A 10526-nucleotide genomic window follows, 5' to 3' on the forward strand; every position below is an offset into this window, starting at 1 on the left:
GGAGGGCAGATTAAATGAGGCAATGATCCTAAGCAAAAACCATAATTTTGAGGAGGGACAGAAAGGGAAAAGGATAAACACAAGAAAATATGATGGAGGGAAATGCATAGTTAGTAAACATAACTGTGAATGTGAATGGCATGAATTCACTCATAAAATGGAAGCACATAGCAGAATGAATTAGAAATCAGAATCCAATATATGTTATTTACAAGAGACACACTTGAAACAGAAAGCTACACATACAGCATTGAAATAAATAGACTGAGCAGAATATATCATGCTACAGCTGAAGTAAAAAATGCAGGGGCAGCCATCATGATCTAAGAAAAAAACAAAAACAAAAATAGATTTCATTAAGAAGAGATAATCAGGGAAACTGTATTTTACTAAAAGGTATGATGGATAATGAATTAATATAAAAAAATTTTGCAGCAAGTTTCATTGATAAAGGCCTCATTTCTCAAATATATAGAGAACTTTGTCAAATTTGTAAATAATAATTATAAGAGCCATTCCCCAATTGATAAATGGTCAAAGGATATGAACAATTTTCATAAGAAAAAAATTTAAGCTATCTATAGTCATAAAAATGTTTTAAGTCACTATTGATTAGAGAAAGGCAAATTAAACAAGTTTCATACTTATCAGAAATGACAAATGCTGGAGGAGATAAGGGATAATTGGTAAACTAAGAAATTGTTGGTAATTTTGAATTAGTCCAAAAGGGCTATAACAGTGTGCATACCTTTTGACTAACAATACCACTACTAGGTCTATATCCCAAAGAGATCAAAGGAAAAGGAAAAGGACCTATATGTACAAAAATACTTATAGTAGCTCTTTTTATAGTGGCAAAGAATTGAAAATTGAAGGAATGCTCATCAATTGGGGAACGGATGAACAAGTTGCAGTATATGATTGATGGAATATTATTGTGCTATTAGAAATGATAAGCAGGAGATTTCAGAAAAACATAGCAGGAACTTTATGAATTGATACAAAGTGAAGTGAGAAGAATTCAGAGATAATTGTGCACAGTAACAGCAATGTTGTAATGATGATCAACTATGAAAGACTTGGCTACTCTAATCAATACAATGATCCAAGACAATTCCAAAAGACTCAATGATGAAAAATTGTTATTCACCACCAGATAGAGAACTGATAAGCTCTGAATGCAAATTGAAGTATAATTTTCTTGCTTTCTATATTTCTTTTCTTTTTTGCAATATGACTAATGTGGACATTTGTTTTACGTGATTTCACATGTATGATGGATATATTGTTTGCCTTCTCAGTGGGGGAGGAGGAGGCAGAGAGGGAGAGAATCTGGAACTTGAAAGTTAAAAAGAAAATATTGGAAATAAATTAATAATTTTAAAAAACCTTCAAGAGTGCCCAGTTAGACATTTTACTAGTTTTTATGCTAATAAACCTGAACAAGAAAAGTCAGACATGGCCACTATCATCAAGTACTTGAAGGGTTAGCCTTACTATAAGTTTCCAGTTCACTTAATGTGGTCTTCTCCCATTGGAAGATAAGTTTCCTGGGAATAGAAACTTCCTTTTTGCTTTTATTTGTATTCCCAATATTTAGCACAATGCCTGCAACAGAGTAATTAAGCATTTAGTAAATGTTGCCTGTCAGACTCCCTACTGACAGGTAGAAGTTGAAGAGAGGTTGGTTTTTAACTCAGTATAAGGGAGAACTTCCCAATAATTTCAGCTATCCAAAAATAAAGTGATTTTTCTCAAGAAGCCTAGTACTCCAGCAGTGACCAGAAGTCTTCTAGGAAAACCACAGTGGCCATTTATTAAGGATGTCATAGAGTGTCATGCTTCATGCATAGGCTAACCTATGTGACTTCTCAATCAATTTGGATTATATGATCAGTGTTGGGGAAAGAAGGTAAAAGGATAATATTCAAAGAGGAGGAAGGTTTTAACATGATCTTTGAAAGAAGGATTAGATTTTAATGAGCAGGAAAGTACAGAGTATGCAGAGAGAAACATGATATAGGGAAAAAAGAACCAAACTGGAGGCAAAAGGGACATATGTGGGTTGTAGGACTGTTTCTATAACATTAATTTTTTGTATGAACTTTGACAAGTCACCTCTCCTGTCCTAGGCTCAGTTTGCTAATCTGAAAATAAAATAATCACACACAATTATCTTCATGGTACCTTCTAGCTTGAAAATATCATGTTGTATCTGTAAGATTACAGATTTAGAGCTAGAAGGAACCTGGGAGGTCATAGAATCCAAACCCCTCAATTTACAGATGAGGAAATTGAATGTTCTAAAATTACACAGTCAGGAGCAGAGGCAAAATTCAATCTCAGATCCTGGTTCTATTACTTGGCATGGGTAAGTCAAACCACCACCACCACCATCACCACTTCAACCACCATCTCCCTTCTAATCCCAATGAAGATAGACCAAGACCTGAACTCAAGAGTCTTGGGAATAGCAATTTCCTACAGACAATTGGTCCTGCTTCCAGCACAGTCCCCATAGCCATCATCCAAGAAAGTAACTCCTATGGAGAAGGAGCCAACACCCGCACCAATTGTCAACCAACTACCACCTGTAGTATAGGCAAGCTGGCCTAGCCAAAGTATCAAAGACACCCTGAAATAGAGACTGGAGGTGATACATTTAAGTCAAGTCAAGCCACTACCACCTTGATCATCACCTCCCATCTGATCCTTATGGAAATAGCCGAGGTCTCTGAACCCAAATCCTTGGCAATATCAAGGCCACTCAGTCCCATAAATTCTGCTTTCAGCCTGTTCTCTGCAGCCACCATTGATGGGAGCAATTCCTGTGGAGAAAGGGCCCACCTTCCTCATAACCATCAACACCAATTGCTGGGCAATTATAGCCAAGGGGAAAATGAGCCCAAGAGTCCCAGTAGTGTCCCCACCCCTAGACCAACAATTTTGCTTCTAGGCCAGTCCTTCAAATTGTCATTCTGGGATTCAACTTCTGTGGAGATGTAGTCTGACAACCACTTTTGCAGCTAATGAAGTCTTTCCTAGAAAAGAAATTTCTCTCCACTGACATCCTTGGCACAATTAAATGGTTCATCAGTAGAAAATGATTTGATTTTCTCAGTAGAAAAAGACATAAAAGAAGATACACTAACATTTTTTTTGCCAAGGTACCCCAAGGACCATTTCCATATTTATGTGATTCGAATGTCCATTACAATGTGAGTTCCTCAAGAGCAGATAGTGTCTTGCTTTTGTATTTGTATCACCAATACTTGGCACAGTGTTTTGTATATAAGAAGCACTTGATTTTTCACTGATTCATACTCTTAATCTAGTACTTTTCTTACTATAACAGAACTGACTCAAGTCTACGTTGGCTTGACCTGAGGAGGAGGGGTGGTAGTGAAAAGAAGCAGTGAGGATTAAAGACTGGAAAGGAAGGTTGGGACCAGATGGCTGAGGACATTGAATTCCAGGCTAAGGAGTTTGGATGCCATCCTGTAGACACTGGGAGGCTTCTGAAGATTTTCAGACAGGGACTGTTTCTAACATAACACTGGCATCAAAAGAGTAGAGTTGAAGCCAAGGTTAAAGTTGAATGAAAAAAGGGACAGATCTCAATGGGATTCTAAGTATTGTTAATATGAATATATGGATCACCTGGATTTGATGTAGGTACCTTATTATCCAAAAGTATTTTTTATGAAACCCTGGATTAATAGGATCAATAGGAGCAAAATGTCCTTCAACTGAACTTGAAACTGAACCCAGATAGCTAGCAGATAAAAAACCCTATCTAGTGTCTTCTTTTCCCTCAGGATAGTAAGTCCCTATCTTATGGACATCTAGGTGTCCTCATCCTTGCCAAACCCTTTTTTGGGAATCCTATAATCTTATCATGGTGCTTCAATATTTCTTCCATACTTGTTATGACTGAAATTGTTAAACTGGCTTTGCTTCTATATCATAGTATTGAAACTGACAACACCTTGTAATCAGTGGACAAAAAAAACCCATACATACCCTCAGAAATGGGGAGTCTCTGAGCTCTCTTCTTAGGAAGGGAGTATCCACATGATCATGTGTTATATATTTCTTGTTGGGACAAAATATTAAATTGTTGTTATGTTTTTTCTATCCATTCTCTGGTCTGGTTTCTGCGAGGTACCTACTTCTGGTAAGAGAGGCAGAAATAGCCTCCTTCTCTGATCTGGATGAACAAATTGTAGGAGATGTTATTGATGTCTCTGACCTGTTTATTATCTTGTAGGAGGATGGGTATGAAAACTATACTTATTATCCAACAGTATCTATGGGAAAGAAACAAGTTCAGGTTAGAAAAGGATGAAAATGTCAGTTCAGGTTCCAAATATTGACTATAAATGATAGCTACTGTCTGTCACTTAAGTTCAAAGAAGTCTTTAAGTATTGGGAGTGCTGTCAAGTAAGAGGAATTAGACTTGTTCTATTTGGTCCCAGAGGACAGAGTTAGGGTGTGGGGATGGAAGGTACATGGAGGCAGGAAGATAATAAAAGAGTTTGTCAGACCTACTGGCTTTAACTCTACTCTTTTGATGCTGGTGTCACATTAGAAATAATCCCTGGGGCTGGCAGCTACATGGCACAGTGGATAGAGCACAGGCCCTAGAGTCAGGAGTACCTGAGTTCAAATTTGGCTTCAGAAACTTAACACTTACTAGCTGTGTGACCCTGGGCAAGTCACTTAACCCCAATCACCTCACCAAAAAAAAAAAAAGAAAAGAAAAGAAAAGAAAGAATCCCTGCCTGAAAACTTTCAGCAGCCTCCCATTGCCTACAGGATGACTTCCAAACTCCTTAGCCTGGAATTCAAAGTCCTCAGCAATCTGGTCCAAATACAAAAGGGAAATCAGCTACTTTGGAAGACAGCAATTTTCCCTTCATTGGAAGTACTCAATTGTATCATAAATGACTACTTGTAAGGAATTCCATAGAAGGTATTCATTCTTTCAATAGGGTACCATGTAGTACTCAAGATGAGGATAAAGAAACAGATGAGGAACCTGAAGTGAGCAAGTTAAGTGACATGCCTAGGGGCAAACAGTATCTGAAGCTCATTTTAACTCACGTCTTTCTGACTCCAGGCTCCATGTCCTATCCATTGCACCATCTAGAAACATAGAAAGTACTATGGATGATCATTGTTCTTCACTGTTTGATCTTAATAACAGTTAAGTGTCACAAAGCATTTTATTTTAGGCTGCCTTCTTCCCCCCTGCCCCTACCCATAGACTCTTCAAATATTATAGATGGAAAGGACCATGGAGTCATAGAATGAATGATAGAATTAAAATGGGTTTGTTTCTTGTTCAGTCATTTTCAGTTGTGGCTGACTCTTTGTGACCTCATTTGGGATTTTCTTTGTAAAGATACTGGAGTGATTTGCCATTTCCTTCTTCTGCTCATTTGCCAGATGAGGAACTAAAGCAAACAGGGTTTGAGGTACTCAGGGTCACACAGCTGGTAAGTGTCTGTGGCTGGATTTTAACTCAGGAAGTGGAGTCTTCCTGATTTCAGGCCTGGTGCTCTATCCATTATGCCACATAGTTGCCCAAAATGACTCTTAGAATCATTCAAAGGAAATTAGATCTGGAAAAGGTCATCTTAGAACCCATAAATGGGAAGGCTAAAAAAGCATCTTTAGGAGTATCTAGCCAAATTCCTACATTTTACAAGTGAAGAAAGTTTCACCAGAGAAGTGATATGCCTAAGTCTGCATAAGTAGTCCTTTCTTGTACTCCTTATTTCCTTCCTTCCTTCTTTTCTTCCTTCCTTCTTTCTTCCTTCCTTCTTATCCTTCCTTCATTCTTTCCATCCTTCCTTCCTTTATTTCTTCCTTTATTCTTTCCTTACTTTTTATCATTCCTTCAGTAGTTCCTTCTTTCCTTCATTTCTTTGTTTCTAACTTTTTTCTTTCTTCCTTCTTTTTCCCTTCCTTCTTTTCTTTCTTCCTTCTTTCCTTCCTTCTTTTCTTTCTTCCTTCTTTCCTTCCTTCATTTCTGTTTTCCTTCTTTTCTTCCCTTCTTTCCTTCATTTCTTCCTGCTTTTCTTCCTTTATTCACTTTTTCTTTACTTCCTTCATTTATTCCTTACTTCTTTTTTCTTCCTTCTTCCTTTCTTCTCCTTTTCTTCCTTCTTTTTCCTTTCTTCCTTTCCATAGAAAGAAGAATGTAAAGCCCAGTTTCCCAATTCCAAATGAAGGACCCTTTCTCATTCACCATACTGACTTCCAGTCTTATCTTTCTGGCATGACTTCTTCCCCTTCTCCAAGTAGTATTAGCCCTGTTAACTCCATTCCTGCCCTCTCTTCCTGCACACTGATCCCCTTAGGCACCAATGGATGAATGAAGTCTTCAATTCCTAAGCACAAAATTGACTTCCTAAACACAGAAACATATCTCACTTGGAACTTGCCCCACTTAAAAACAAAATTCTTCCTACCATAGAATAATAGAAAGGCTATCTCAAAGTCACAATGAAACTTTGCCTTGGCAAATACAAATATCAGGACAGAATCTGGGAAACTTCCAGGGTCCACTCACATCTCTTTTCAATAAATCAACCAGCATGAACTGGAAAATGCAGAATGAAAGAACATGTGATAGAATGCCCATTATACACTCATGTATATATTCTGCTAATGTTGGGCAAGGTGGGGTATCATAGAGGGACAAGAAGGAGGAAAAGATAGCATGGAAAAGAGGAGTTAGAACACTTGGGTTTGAGTCCTGGGTCCAAGTCCTAACTCTGACACTAGCTATGTGAACCTGGGCAAATCACATTATCTCTCTGAGACTCAGTTTCCTCATCTAAAAAAAATTATTATATTTGCATTCCCTATTTCACAAGACTGCTATGAGGAAAGGGCATGTGAACATATGTAATTGTAACCTATTTTTGTCTCTGTCATATAGTAAGATTTAAAGATAACTAATGGACAGTTTTGTGCTCCATTGATATCCAAGCAATATCAAGAAATCTAAAAAAAAAACCCTTTCTCATCCTCCCCTCAATTTCAGCATTGTGTAGATGCTCTATGGAAGCTTTATGTGAGATAATGTACAAGAATCACATTACATAATAAGAAGGCATGGATTGGTTGCAATCTCTACTATTAGAACAAGGAACTATGCCAATATGTTGTTGGACATAGATTCAATGGATTAAAAATAACAAGCATTTATTAAGCTCCTACTATAGGAGATTAAATGATTGAAAAAAAACTTGTTAATGATTTTTTTCAGTAATCCTTGAGGAGTTCTTTCAGTTTCTTGGTATGTAATTCCTCTGGGTCTGATGAGATAAAATTATCAAGGAAAACTAGTTGATTTCTTACTAACTTACTAAAATTTTAGGTTTTAACTCTGATTTTTTTCTGTTATCTTCAATTCAAAGATCACCTTCCTATGCAGAGGAAAATTTCAGAAAAATTTTAAAATTAGTGGTTCTGCCTTTTCTCCAACATTCCATCCACCCTGAACAGTTATCCCATCCTTTCTTTGGTTTTCTTTTCCTAATATAGCCATTGGTTGCCCTTAGTATTCCTTATCTATCTTTATTCATTTGGGAATTCAGTGAGTTGTTTATTATTATTATTGTTGTTGTTGTTGTTGTTGTTGTTGTTGTTGTTGTTGTTGTTGCTGTTGCTGCGGGGCGATGAGGTTTAAATGACTTGCCCAGGGTCACACAGCTAGTAAGTGTCAAGTGTCTGAGGGCGAATTTGAACTCAGGTCCTCCCGAATCCAGGGCCAGTGCTTTATCTACTGCACTGCCTAGGTGCTCTGATCTTATATTCTTTTACAGGACCATGTCAAACTTTTGTCCTCACCCTCTATTATCTGCCCTTGCTTTCACTTTCTGCATATATCTTTTAAAAAATTTAAGTTAGAAGCATTGTTATTGGTGTCTGTAAACAACTTATTTTCCTCTTAATTAGAACCATTTCTGTCTGTGTCTTCAAAATTTCATTCTTAATAGCTTCCCTTTCCTCCTGCACCAACTTCTGGTGAATAACAGACCATTCAATCCTACTTATACTTTCTTTGAATCCTTTGAAATCTGCATTCCCAGAATCTATAGTGCAAACTTACTTGCAGCTTTCCTTTCCTACTTTATCATGAATTCTGTGATGAATTGGTCACCTCTTCCCAAAGTTCCCATCCTTTCCACTCAAGTCTTGTCTATCCCTTATTGATCAGCATCAGATCCAGTTTCTCTTGTCAATTACTCCATAACTTGAGGGGTACAATTTTCAAGGCAACTCAAAGAGAGAGTACTAACATTTGGCAGGATATTTCATGTCCCCATCATGCCTCTATGCTAGAAATTGGTGGTCTGTTTTCAAAGCTCCTCTTCTATTTTCCTCCTATTCAAGTGGCAGGAAAGTATATTAGCATAATAACATAGCTTCAGCTTCACTTTCACTGATATTCACCCAAATATTTTTCCACCATGTTTTCTCCCTTGGATCCCCAGATTTCCTCACTTGAGCATATCTTTTTAGTATAGAATGCTATTTCACAGCTCCTTTAATCTATTCTATTCCTTTTGAATAAAGTATACTCTTCCAAAACTGCATTCTAGTCATGAGTTCCCATCCCATGAAGTTTCAGTGGTATATGTAAGATCAAATATTTCTCTTTTTCTTAGAATCTCTAGTTGACTCTGTTTATTACCTATTCTTTGTGTGCTTGTACATAGACATCTAAGGCCATGGGTTTGGTTGATTGCAGGACTTTCTGTGGCATGCCCCTCTGACTCCATCTTCCCCACCCCTTATCAGTTTTTTAAAAAATGTATATATTGTCTTTCCCCATTAGAATGTAAGTTTCTTGATGGTAGGGGCCATCTTTCTTTTTGCTTCTATTTATGTTCCCAGCACTTAACACAGTGCCCAGCCCAAAGTAAGTGCTTAATAAATGTTTATTGACTGATTGATAGAAGACCTGGATTCTGATTCTTGAACTTTCACTCATTAGTTATCATTTATTTACTTTAACTCTCTGAGACACCATTTGCTTTTTTGTTCGTTTTTCTCTATAAAATTCAGGTAATCATTCCTGACAGTCAATAAATCTTTATTAAGCACCTACTATGTGCCAGGCACTATGCCTAGTGCTGAGAATACAAAAAGAGGCAAATGACAGTCCCTTCCCCCAGTAAGCTCACAGTCCTTGGGGCTGTGGGAGACAATAAGCAAACAAATATAGGCAAACAAAATATACATAGGATAAATAGGAAATAATTCAAAGAGGGAAGGCACTAGAACTAAGAGGAGTTAGAAAAGGCTTCCTGCAGAAGGTGGCATTTTAGCTGGGAATTGAAGGAAGCCAGGGAAGCCAGGAGGCAGAAATGAGGAGGAAGAACATTCCAGGTATGAGGGACAGTCCATGAAAATGCCTGTGGTCAAGAGATAGAGTATCTTATTCATGTAGCAGCAAGGAGGCCAGTGTCACTAGATCACAAAATATGAAGATGTGCTGAGGCACAAGGTGTGAAAAGAAAGGAAAGGAGGGAGCTATATTATGAAGGGCCTTAAATGCCAAACAGGGCATTTTACATTTAATCCTGAAGGTGACAGGGAGTCACTAAGGCTTATTGAGAAGAGGAGGGGGAAGGACATGGTTGGAGCTGTGCTTCAGTAAAATTACTTTCATGACTGAATGGTGAATGGATTGGAGTGGGGAGAGACTCAAGACAGATAGGCTCAGCAGCAGGCTTTTGCAATAATCCAGGCATTGAGGTTATAATAGACTGAACCAGAGTGGTGGCAGTGTCAGAGGAGAGAAGGGGGCATATTCAAGAGATGTTTCAGAGGTGAAATTGACAGACCTTGGCAACAGATTGAATTTGGGGGGTGAGAGGTTGTGTGGAGTCTAGGAGTCCAAAATGGCACCCAAGTTATGAGACTAAGGAACTGAGATGATGATGTTATGAGTATCAAAGAAGATAAAATATGCGAAATATTTTGTAACCACAAAGAACTATAAAAGGTGTTATTAATAACAATAATAAAATATTTAATAGAAACAGAAGATCTAATTCCAGAGGCCGTTTGTTATACTTTTTGGATTCCTGGTACCTACAATATATGGACAATTTTTTTTTTATTGAGATACCACTATGTGCAAATCTCTGTAAGAGATGCTGGGCTAGCTCTGGGCTATTAAATGTATTTCTAGTGGATGAACATGAGGTCCTGAGGATCTAGGGGTTAGAGAAATTTCCTGGGAGACATCATAAATATCTATTTAAATGAATTTAACAGTTTCCCAAATATAATTTGATACTACTTTGGATCTATGACAAATGGGCTGGTCTAGGCCACTATTAAACCCAGCTGACTGGCCAAGGAATGTCCCCTCCCCACATCCAGGTTCCTCCAATATAGCAAGATATTCTCACTCATCTGGCCCATGACTTCTTTCTACATGCCATTTTGTTTCACATACCTTCATTCACTTAGTTTCAAGGTTGTACTCAGATAC

The sequence above is a fragment of the Dromiciops gliroides genome, chromosome 2 (genome assembly GCF_019393635.1).
Source record: "Dromiciops gliroides isolate mDroGli1 chromosome 2, mDroGli1.pri, whole genome shotgun sequence".
Taxonomy (NCBI): Eukaryota; Metazoa; Chordata; class Mammalia; order Microbiotheria; family Microbiotheriidae; genus Dromiciops; species Dromiciops gliroides.